The sequence below is a fragment of the Hordeum vulgare genome, chromosome 5H (assembly GCF_904849725.1).
Source record: "Hordeum vulgare subsp. vulgare chromosome 5H, MorexV3_pseudomolecules_assembly, whole genome shotgun sequence".
NCBI classification, from domain to species: Eukaryota; Viridiplantae; Streptophyta; class Magnoliopsida; order Poales; family Poaceae; genus Hordeum; species Hordeum vulgare.
The window spans coordinates 317,388,359-317,400,487 of NC_058522.1; positions in this window are offsets into that span (position 1 = coordinate 317,388,359).

Below are 12,129 nucleotides of genomic sequence, written 5' to 3' on the forward strand. Positions count from 1 at the left end.
AAACTCAATTATCATGAACATAGTCAAAAAGGTCTTTGCAAATTATGTTGTAGCTTGCGCTGTAGCTCTACTGTTTTTTATATGTTCCTAGAGAAAATTTAGTTGAAAGATGATAGTAGCAATTTTGGGGACTGAATCCGTGAACTGAGGATTGTACTGATTGCTGCGCAAGAGGCTTATGTCCTTAATGCACCGCTCGGTGTGCTGAACCTCGAGCGTTGTCTGTGGATGTTGCAAACATGTGACATACACGTTTTTGATGACTATGTGATAGTTCAGTGCGTAATGCTTAACGACTTAGAATTGGGGCGCCAAAGACGTTTTGAAACGTCACGAAACATATGAGATGTTCCAAGAGATGAAATTGGGATTTCATGCTCGTGCCCTTGTTAAGAGGTATGGGACCTCTGACAAAACTCTTTGTGTGCAAAGTAAGGGATAAAAGCTCAATCGTTGAGCATGTGCTCAGATTGTCTCAGTGCTACAATCACTTGAATCGAGTGGGAGTTGATCTTCCAGATGAGATAGTGATGGTTCTCCAAAGTCAGTGCCACCAAGCTACTAGAGCTTCGTGATGAACTATAACATATCAAGGATACATATGACGATCCTTGAGCTATTCGCAATGTTTGGCACTGCGAAAGTAGAAATCAAGTAGGAGCATCAATTGTTGATGGTTAGTAAAACCACTAGTTTCAAGAAAGGGCAAGGGTAAGAAGGTATACTTTATGAAACAACAAAACAATTGTTGCTCTAGTGAAGAAACCCAGGGTTGAACCCAAACCCGAGACTAAGTGCTTCTGTTATGAGGGAAACAGTCAGTGAGGCGGAACTAGCCTAGATACTTGGTAGATGAAAAGGCTGGCAAAGTCGACAAAAGTATATTGTATATGCCTGATATTGATGTGTACCTTACTAGTATTCCTAGTAGCACCAGGGTATTAGATAACGGTTCAGTTGCTAAGTGTTAGTAACTCGAAGTTGTAGCTACGGATTAAAAGGATACTAGCAAGGGTGAGGTGACGATGTGTGTTGGAAGTAATTCTAAGGTTGATGTGATCAAACATCGCACGCTCCCTCTACCATCGGGATTGGTGTTAAACCTAAATAATTGTTATTTGGTGTTTGCGTTGAACATGAACATGATTGGATCGTGTTTATTGCAATACAATTATTCATTTAAAGAGAATAATGGTTATTCTATTTGCTTGAATAATTACCTTCAATGATTTATTGAATCTCGATCGTAGTGCTACACATGTTCATAATATTTATGCCAAAATATACAAAGTTGTAATGATAGTACCACTTACTTGTGGCACTGCCACTTGAGTCATGTTGGTATGAAATGCATGAAGAAGCTCCATGCTGATGGATCTTTGTACTCACTCATTTTTGAAACGTTTGAGACATGCAAACCATACCTATTGGTATAAACGCATGAAGAAACTCCATGCAGATGGATCATTTGGACTCACTTGATTTTGAATCACTTGAGACATGCAAAGCATACCACATGGGCAAGATGACTGAAGGCCTCGTTTTTCCAGTGAGATGGAACAAGAAAGTAATTTGTTGGAAGTAATACATTTTTGATGTGTGCAGTCCAATGAGTGTTGAGGCACGTAGTGGATATCGTTATGTTCTTACTTCACTAACGATTTGAGTAGATACATGAGTATTTACTTGATGAATCACAAGTCTGAAATATTGAAAAGTTCAAAGCTATTTCAGAGTGAAGATCGTCGTGGCAAGAGGATAAACTGTCTATGATATGATCATAGAGATGAATATCTGAGTTGCGAGTTTTGGTACAGAGTCAAGACAATGTGGAAATTGTTTCGCAATTCATGCCACCTAGAACTCCAATAGTGTGATGGTGTGTCCGAACGTCATAGCCGCGCCCTATTGGATATAGCGCATACTATGATGTCTCTTATCGAAATACCACTATCGTTTGGGGTTAGGCATTAGAGACAACCACATTCACTTTAAATAGGGCACCACGTAATTCTGTTGAGACGACACCGTATGAACTATGGTTTGGAGCAACCTAAGCCGCCGTTTCTTGGAAGTTTGGGGCTAAGACGCTTATGTGAAAAAGTTTTAGTCTCATAAGCTCGAACCCAAAGCGGATAAATGCATCTTCGTAGGATATCCAAAACAGTTGGGTACATCTCCTATCTCAGATCCGGAAGCAAAGTGTTTGTTTCTAGAAACGGGTCCTTTCTCGAGGAAAGGGTTCTCTCAAAAGAATTGAGTGGGAGGGTGGTGGAACTTGATGAGGTTATTGAACCATCACTTCAACCAGTGTGTAGCACGACACATGAAGTTGTTCCTATGGTCCCTACGCCAATTGAAGTGGAAACTGATGATAATGATCGTTAAGCTTCGGATCAAGTTACTACAAACCTCGTAGGTCGACAAGGTCGAGTACTGCTACAAGTAGTATGGTAACCCTATCTTGGAGGTCATGTTGTTTAACAACAATGAACCTACGAGCTATGCAGAAGCGATGGTGGGCCCGAATTCAGGCAAATGGCGGGAGGCCATGAAATCCGAGAGAGGATCCGTGTATAAAAGAAAGTATAGACTTTGGAAGAACTACATGATGGTAGTAAGACTATTAAGTACATATGGATCTTTAAAAGAAAGACAGACGATGATGGTGAAAAGTCACCATTAAGAAAAGCTCGACTATCGCAAAGATGTTTAGGACAAGTTCAAAGAGTTGACTATGATGAGACTTTCTCACTCGTAGCGATGCTAAAAGTCCGTTGGAATTATGTTAGCAGTTGCTCCATTATTTATGAAATATTGAACATAGGATGTCAAAACATTGTTTCTTCGACGGTTTCCTTGAGGAAAGGTTGTATGTGATACAACCAGAAGGTTTTGTCGATCCTACAGATGCTAACAAGTATGCAAGCTCCAGCGATCCTTCTATGGACTGGTGCAAGCATCTCGGAGTTGGAATATACGCTTTGATGAGATGATCAAAGCTTTTGGGTTTATACAAGGTTTATGAGAAACTTGTATTTCCAAAGAAGTGAGTGGGAGCACTATAGAATTTCTGATAAGTATATGTGGTTCACATATTGTTGACTTGAAGTAATGTAGAATTTCTGGAAAGCATAAAGGGTTGTTTGAAAGGAGTTTTTCAAAGGAAAACCTGGATAGAGCTACTTGAACATTGAGCATCAAGATCTATAGAGATAGATCAAAACGCTAAATAGAACTTTCAATGAAATGCATGCTTTGACAAGTTTTTGAAGGAGTTCAAAATAGATCAGCAAAGAAGGAGTTCTTGGCCGTGTTGTAAGGTGTGAATTTGAGTAAGACTGAAAGCCCGACCACGACAGAAGAGAAAGGACGAAGGTCGTCCCCTATGCCTTAGACATAGGCTCTAAAGTATGCCATGATGTGTACTGCACCTGATGTGTGCCTTGCCATAAGTCTGTCAAGGGGTACAAAGAGTGATCCACGATTGAATCACTGAACATCGGTCAAAGTTATCCTTAGTAACTAATGGACTAAGGAATTTTTCTCGATTATGGAGGTGATTAAAGAGTTCGTCGTAAAGGGTTACATCGATGCAAAGAAGGGGTTGGCCCCGCAAATGACTCTAGTTTGGACGAGAACCATCAGCACTGGCCCTCCCTGTATTATGTTGAGTTACTCCTCCGGTAGCGCTAACTCCCTATGTTTTTCAGTGTTAACAGAATTATTATGTTGGGCAAATATAGTACCAATGTTGGGCCTTTCCAGATGAGCTTTATCCCAAAACGAGAATCTAGGGGGTTCCATTACAACCCCAAGCATGTTAGGAGCGCTCATTATGGAACATAACACCGGTAGCCGAAACTAAGGCAGAAAAGGTGGATCAAAACACGAGGCTAGAAGGCCGAACCTTCCACCTTTTACCAAGTATATAGGTGCATTAAATTAAAAACAATAATATGGTGATATAACAAGGAACCCATGTTATCACATGGAAGCAACTGTACCTGCAACTAGCAACACTATCACATGGTTAAGCAAGCGGTAACATAGCCAATCAATGGTTTGCTAGGTTGTGAACATGTTGAAGGTTTTCATGGCAATGTTGAGAGGCTGACATTTAACAGGTGGTAGGCAACGACACATAGCGGTAGAAACGAAACAACTAGCATGTCAATGATAGTAATGGTATCTGGGGAAATGGTCATCTTGCCCGAGATCCCGCTTGGAAGAAGAACGACTCCGTGAAGCAGATGAACCGACGTAGTCGAACGTACCCTCACACTCCGAAGCGGTCGGAACTCTATCGATACGAAGCAAACCGGAAACAAGGATCAACACACGATATTCACCATGGCACATGCACGACATAATGCACACCACATATGATGCATGATCAGTCTAATGCAAGGCATGACATGGCAATTCACAACAATCAAACAATACCCATTAAGTGAAGCTCAACAATCAAACACTACACATTAAGTGAAGCTCAATATGAAACTCCACTTACGAATTATGTAGTTCTATCCCGATTAGGTACACGGTAATATTAAATGTTGGTTAAACATGGCAAGAGGTGAAGCGTAATTAAGCTACCTATCTAGGCATTTTGAAATGAGGTCGAAAACGACTTATAGCATCTCCGAACTAACCCCATACGTTAATTTATAATTCTGCACAAATCTAAACTAACAAATTTGAATATTTACACATAGAGATTCTACGCATCGTTCCAATCAATTTACACATAGAGATCATTGCAAACGGAGCTACGGTTCAAAAGATACGAACACCGTAAGATATGATGGCATGAATGCAATATGTATGCGATGACAGCCACGAACATTCCAAAACAAGAAGGCAGCAACATAATATGAAACTACACGAGATTCTAAGCAGTTTTCATGTAGGACACGATCAGAAAGGAGCAACGGGTTAACAAGCAAAACAAGAAATAACTACAATCTGCCCAAAGCAGCAACATGGCATTTTCTACACCCCAAAACAACAAGCTACATAATTCTAAAATGCTCAAACAAAACATGAGGCAATAGTGGTCAAGATGCACAAAAACACCCTACTAAATACAACTAGCATGGAAGCATGGAACACTAGGAAAAGAACTCATAAAATGGCATCTCGCACACAGTTTCAGACTTAGTGAAAATAACACTAATAACAGTGCAGTTTTTGATCTGAAGGCATATTGACAGCATCAAAACTATATGATACAGGGCACCGAATGATATGAAAATTTACAGCATGCTATATAATCTTAAGGACTACAAATAACTATATTGCACCAACCCCAAAGGAGCTGTGGAATACTAGTACATCGCATGACAAGACAACAACAAAATATAACAGATTTCAGACTTAGAAATATTTCAGCATCTCCAAAACAACACTATTTCCTAGCATGTTGACAACAAGCAAACAATACCTAAACATGGATTGCTATTGCAACCAAAATTACAAGGGGCTAGCATGCACATCCAGGAGCATATCCCTAGTTCACAACTCATGCATATCACGCACGAAATAAATCCTACAAAATAAACAAGAGGGCAACATGACAAAATATCATGCATGCTAACATACTCGAAAGACAAAACTAATTGCACATTTAAATCCTATGGATTTTTTCTACCCCGAGAACATATATAATATGAGGGGTTCGAAAAATAAAACTAGCGCCATAAATAAATGCGGGACTAGGCCCAAACAGATATATCAAAACTATTGACGACACCTACATGCAAAAATGCAAGCAACTACTCTAAAATACATGGAAAAGGGTCACGAACATCGTGAATATTTAATCTACGGTATTTGAACGACCCGGAAGCACACAAAAATAACTACGAAATATTAACCTATTAGGACAGCACACAAATCTAGGCAAACAACAAGGCAAACCACTTCAAACATGCATGCAAGTTGCAAAATAATGTTCTGCGCAAAAAACTACGCAAGTTACATATATAAACTATTCCGATCCGACGCACGGTTTCAAACTTACGGGCATTTCAAAATGAAGGGTTTTTGTGAAAATTAATAAATTCGCAGGGTGGAAAAAACACTATGGGCCTAATCTGCTACAATGGGCCAAATCAAAGGTGGGCGCGGGATAGATAACCTACGCGCAGGCGGAAAATAGGGGCAAAAAGGGGGCTCACCATGGGCCTGAGGCCGACCTAGAGAGGAGGTGGGTCGAAGGAGGAGGTGGGCCCATGCGCTCGCTGGGCCTGCCCAGCGGTCAACGCGCCAACGCCGCTCGTCCTCAACCTCCCGACGAGGCAAGGCAGGGGCATGGCGATGGAGGCTTCGATCGATGGGAGTTGGGACATTCGCCAACGCGGGAGGCCGAGGGCGGCGACAAATCCGGCTTGGGGACTCGAGGCGGCGGCGGATCCCGAGCTGATTGGGCCAGCTCGACATGGATCGGGGCTGCTCCGGGCCAGTGGCGGCAGGCGGGAGGGAGGGATGGAGGAGAGAGAGAGGCTGAGGAGGTAGGTGGGCGCGGATCCCGAGGGAGATTAGGGTTTGGCTGTCCAAAAAATGGCATGAGAGGCCTATTTATAACAATGGGGGCTAGGTTTAGGAGTTTTTCGCCCCGGTTTCAACCACACTATCTAAATCGGATGGTCTCGAACGCGGGGACGGGCTAAGTGGCTGTGTAGGGTAGGCTAGCCGGATATGAGAGTGAAAACGGGCACCCGACAACGTGATGAAATACCAAAAACGTCCGATGAATAAACCAAGACGGTGCCGCTATGAACGACCGTTCGGGTAGCAGACGGACTCCGATTGCGATGCAAATTGGCAGGCGGCCTACCTATATTAAAATTAGACCGCATGCCAAGTTTCAATCCAATCAGAGAAAGTTTTATACACACTTTTAAAAACAAGGTTTTGACGATGCCGCAGGCACGTGCGAGTGTGGTCGGGCTCAAAACGGGCAACGACGAGAACAGAGAGAACCGACAACTAATAACGGATGCAAGTTTTGAAAGCTGGCAGCAACGGAGTGCCGATGCAATGCGGATGATGTGCATGATGCAATGATGATACGACAGATAAAAATAACACGACGACAACGGAAAGAGGGGGAATTTTCTGGAGCGTCGGTGTCGGGTTGTCACAGCTGCGCTCCATGTTGGGGTGGTGAGGTGGAGTCGGCTGGCGCGACGAACTTGGAGGAGGAGTCGGTGGCCTTGGAAAGATCATGCAGTCCTTTCTTGTAGTGTGTGCAGCCCTTCACCTTGAGGAATGTCGAGCTCTAGTGACTCATATCCCGGTATCACTTCATCCACCCCTACACGATCATAGCCAGCTAGAATTAGATTGGAATGGAAGGTTGCATCAGGGGGATTTGTTAAAGCATAGCCGTCCGTTACCTTCATGGATATGTTCTTGAGTTTCATGTGAAGCTCACAACTTTTGGCCTCTATGATTTCATCCACGGGGTAACGAGCCAGCAGTGCATCATCGGCAATGACCCCCTTGGAACCCATGCTGCTTTTCGGCATCGCTGGGACGGTGCTATCCAATGCCGGATCTGGTTGCTCTAGCCGTTGGGATGTCCTTTGCTGGCTAAGTGTGCCGATCTGCTCCTGCTGCCGCAAGAATTTGCGTTCCAAATCCTCAAGCCTGTCAGCATCTTGCTTCTTCTTGGCTGCCTCTTGATTCTTGTTTCTCGAACGGCTTTTGTAAGAGTCGTTGCGGTCCTTAAACCCCTCAACCCACGGAACAACGCCTTTGCCTCGTGTTCATCCCGGGTTTTCAGGATTCTCGAGGGCGCGTGTAAGCTCGTAGTTCTCTCTCTTGGGCTGGAACACCCCCGTTCGAGCATCTTCTATTGCCTTGAGTATAGCGTCACAGGCATTTTTAAGACTCGCATGCTCCAGAATAACCCGTGTGTTTGGGTCCAACTTTTCCCCATGCCCATAAAACCAATTCCTGCACCTTTCGGGCCAAGTACTTATTTGCGGAGTGACCCCTGCATCAATCATCTTTAGCGCGTATCCATCCCACTTAGGTATGCCACTCTTGTAGCCACCTGGCCCCAGAGAATGGTGATGCTCTTTTCTCACAACATTTTGCTTGTTTATCCTCGCCCGGTTCTCAGCGGTTTCTGATTGCTTGAACTGCACAAATAAGTCTTAGTGATCTTTTATCTTCTCATATTGTCCAGTGAATTCTGGAGTCTTGTCTTGTTTGCCGAAGTCGAACCATAACCTTTTCTTTGAGTTGCGGAATTGTATGGCCATCTTCTTAAGAGCATACTTCTTGAATTTCTCCCATTGTGCATCTGACAAATGCTCTCGTAGGGTGAAATGTGTCATGAGCGTATCCCAAAGCAGATTTTTGACTCTTTCGTATACAAAACTAACTTCTCGATCTTTCTTTGGCCTATTCCACTCTTGAATGCAGGTCCAGATTTGGTCCTTGACAATAAATCCGCATTCATAGACAAATTTATCCACATTAGGTTTGGGACCACTTGGTTGCCACCATCTGTTATGTCGTCGATGTTGTACTTTGTGCCCTCGGCCAACTTTTTGGCCGGGCCTCGCACTGCCCTCCTTGTAGACGATCTGCTCGACCTATAGGGCTAAAAGAAGAGATTCGTTAATAAGGACACACACACACACACACACACACACACACATATATATATATATATATATATACAGATCTGTTAATACATCTAATGATCACCAAAGGCCAAATATATACCTCACCGAACTTTGTTGATTCGAGAAAAAGTTCTTCGTCATCATTGTCTGGTTCCCCTTCGTCTCTTAGCTGTTCTTCCTCAATTCCCTCACCGGATGGGTTGAGATATTGCGAGCCATCATCTAGTTCTTCATTCTCTTGGTTTCCCGGGCGTATTATGTCATACAAGACATATTGTTGATCATGGTCTTTATCTCTACCGTCCATAGCTTAACTAATCGAGAAGAAAGATAAAACAATTTAGTATTCACTTTATCTAGCAAGATCATTATATATATGCATACATACATACATACATATATATATATAATATCAGGAATACATCAAATTATCCACTTAATTAATGCATCAATCAATTACTATTATGGAATATAATCTCGAATACATCTCTTGAATGTTATCACTAATACATCTCTCGATTAATATTATCAAACTGATCAGAAACAAAGAGTTGCCGCTGTACTGAGGCGCGGGTGGTGGACACCCAAAGAGAAGTAACCATCACCGGATCATAGCTCGGGTGAGATCCCTGAAGAACCTGCCAGGTATTGGAGAACCCGACGTCCAACGCCTCCATGTAGCGACGGACGTGCCCGCCCTCCTCCCTTACATGGTGATGTACGTCTTCCTTGGGGGCCGGCAATCTTGGCACCAAAAATGGCCCACTCGACCACCACCAAAGAAGCTCCGGGTCGATGACGGGAGCCCAGTTCCTCACCAAGCTGCGCCCCCAAAAGGTAGCACCTCCTAGTGCCATCCCGGTGGAGCCCAGTCCCGGACATGGCACCTCTGAAGCAGGTTTTCGCCACCGAGTCGACGACGAGGATGTGGGCTGGGCATCGTCGGCGCGAGATGTCCAACCAAAGAGAATACCCACTACACTATATATACAACACTCAAAGGAGTATATTAAATAAAAACTATACATAGTAGAGAGTGATGCTCATACTATTTCGATAATTAAATGCAGAAAACAAAGAAACAAAAGTGTTCGGTCGTGATGATTTTGACCTCGAAGCCAAATTTGGTTGTAGTTTTACTCAGTTGGTTTGAAGGACCATCGTGTTGATAATATACATTGTATTAACTAGTAATAATCACGTGCTTAAGGTAGATGCATACGAGTGCATCTGAATCAATGAATAGTACTATCTTGTATGTTGATGCACATGTCTAGACCTATATAAAGATGAGGTCAGATATGGAAGTACCAATTTGTAGTGGCATATGATATTAGCAAACACAAAGTGGAGATTCCATTTCAATGCACTAAAAAATCGTAAGATGGATCATTTGTAAAAATAATGAAGTTGCATATTTAGATAAATTTTCCTCATAGCATAAAATTGGCCATCTTTGTTACAATCCAAGAGTAGCTTAAAAAATGGAACCGCCGGGCAGGCCGGCGGCCATGGCGCCGCCGCGCTCGGGCACAGTGAGGGGCCGGGGCGAACAGAGATGGGGGAAGGAGGCGGAAGGTGGAGAGATCACCGTGGGAGGAGGGCTGAGGTGCAGCAGCAGTGGCTCGTCGACAGGCACAAGGCTCGTGGAGGAGGCGCGGGTGGCCGACGTCGGTGGCAGCGATGACGAGGATGACTTCGGGGGTGATGGCGACTCCGGCAGCCTCGCAGCACCGGGGCAGGGGCATCGACATCGGGTAGATCGATCGAATGGGAGAGATTGGGGCCGAGAATGGGCGCGGGGATTTATATGGAGGGACCTTTAGTCCCGGTTGGAGCTACGAACCGGGACTAAAGAATCTTTAGTCCCGGTTGGTGGCTCCAACCGGGACTAAAGGTGGGGCGTGTGGACCACTGGCACGCACCTTTAGTCCCGGTTGTAGCCACCAACCGAGACTAAAGGTCTATTTTGGGCGGCCCAAATTCCACGCGTCAAGGGACATTTAGTCCCGCTTGGTGGCTCCAGCCCGGAATAAAGGTATATTTTCTCCTTTTTATTGTTTTTGTTTTTGTAAACACGACATTTTCTATTTTTAAATTAGGAATAACTATTAGACTATTTATAGTTTTTGAATGAATCTTCTTGGTTTAGGTCAAAAAACTACAAAATTTGTATAGTGCTAGTAGTTTAAAATTTACGTAGTCTAAATTTGAATTTTTTTTAAATTTGTGTAAATCACTATTTTGTGAATAACTTTACATTAAAAATAGATTTTTTAGTCATTCTTTGTTCTGATGTTTAATATTAATGTGTTTTATCATTATATTAAATTTGGTAATTTTTAGGTTATTAAAAAAATGAAATGCCTTTGTAAGAGACGAGTATTCGTCCGAAACGAAAGAGATTGTCCATTTTCTAAACGAAGTGCATCCAGCTTTTGTCGTAACCCTCCAAACTTTTCAGCACATGCTATGTGGGTGAAATGATGATACCATGCCAAGTTTCAGCCTTTTTAGAGTTCATTTGTAGCACTTTTCAATTTTAGTGTCATTTAGCTCAAAAAAAATCATTAAATGCATGAAAAATAGCAAATGAGGTGAGAAAGGGTTGAAAATTGATGATGTGGCTTTAATTGATGCATATTGGGGCCATAAAAGTGTGGAGTTGAAATAATTTTAAAAAAATGAAATGCCTTTGTAAGAGATGAGTATTCGTTCGAAACCCTCACACTTCGAAAGAGATTGTCCATTTTGTACACGAAGTGCATCCAGTTTTTGCCGTAACCCTCCCAACTGTTTATCACATGCTATGTGGGTGAAAGGATGATACCATGCCAAGTTTCAGCCTATTTAGATTTCATTTGTAGGGCTTCTCAATTTCAGATTCATTTAGTTCAAAAAATCTTTAAATGCATGAAAAATAGCAAATGAGGTGAGAAAGGGTTGAAAATTGAGTAAGTGGCTTTGAATGATGCATATTGAGCGCAGAAAAAGTCTGGAGTTGAAATAAGTTTAAAAAAATTAAATGCCTTTGTAAGAGATGATTATTCGTGTGAAACTCTCATACTTCGAAAGAGAATGTCTATTTTGTACATGAGTGCATCCAACTTTTGCCGTAACCCTCCCAACTTTTTAGCACATTCTATGTGGGTGAAATGACGATACCATGCCAAGTTTTAGCCTTTTCAGATTTCATTTGTAACGCTTTTCAATTTCAGGGTCATTTAGCTCAAAAAAATCATTAAAGGCATGAAAAATAGCAAATGAGGTGAGAAAAGGTTGAAAATTGATGAAGTGGCTTTGAATGATGCATATTGAGCGCAGAAAAAGTCTAGAGTTGAAATAAATTTTAAAAATGAAATGTCTTTGTAAGAGATGAGTATTCGTCCGAAACTCTCATACTTCGAAAGAGATTGTCCATTTTGTACACAAAGTGCATCCAGTTTTTGCCGTGACCCCTCCCAACCTTTGAGCACATGCTACG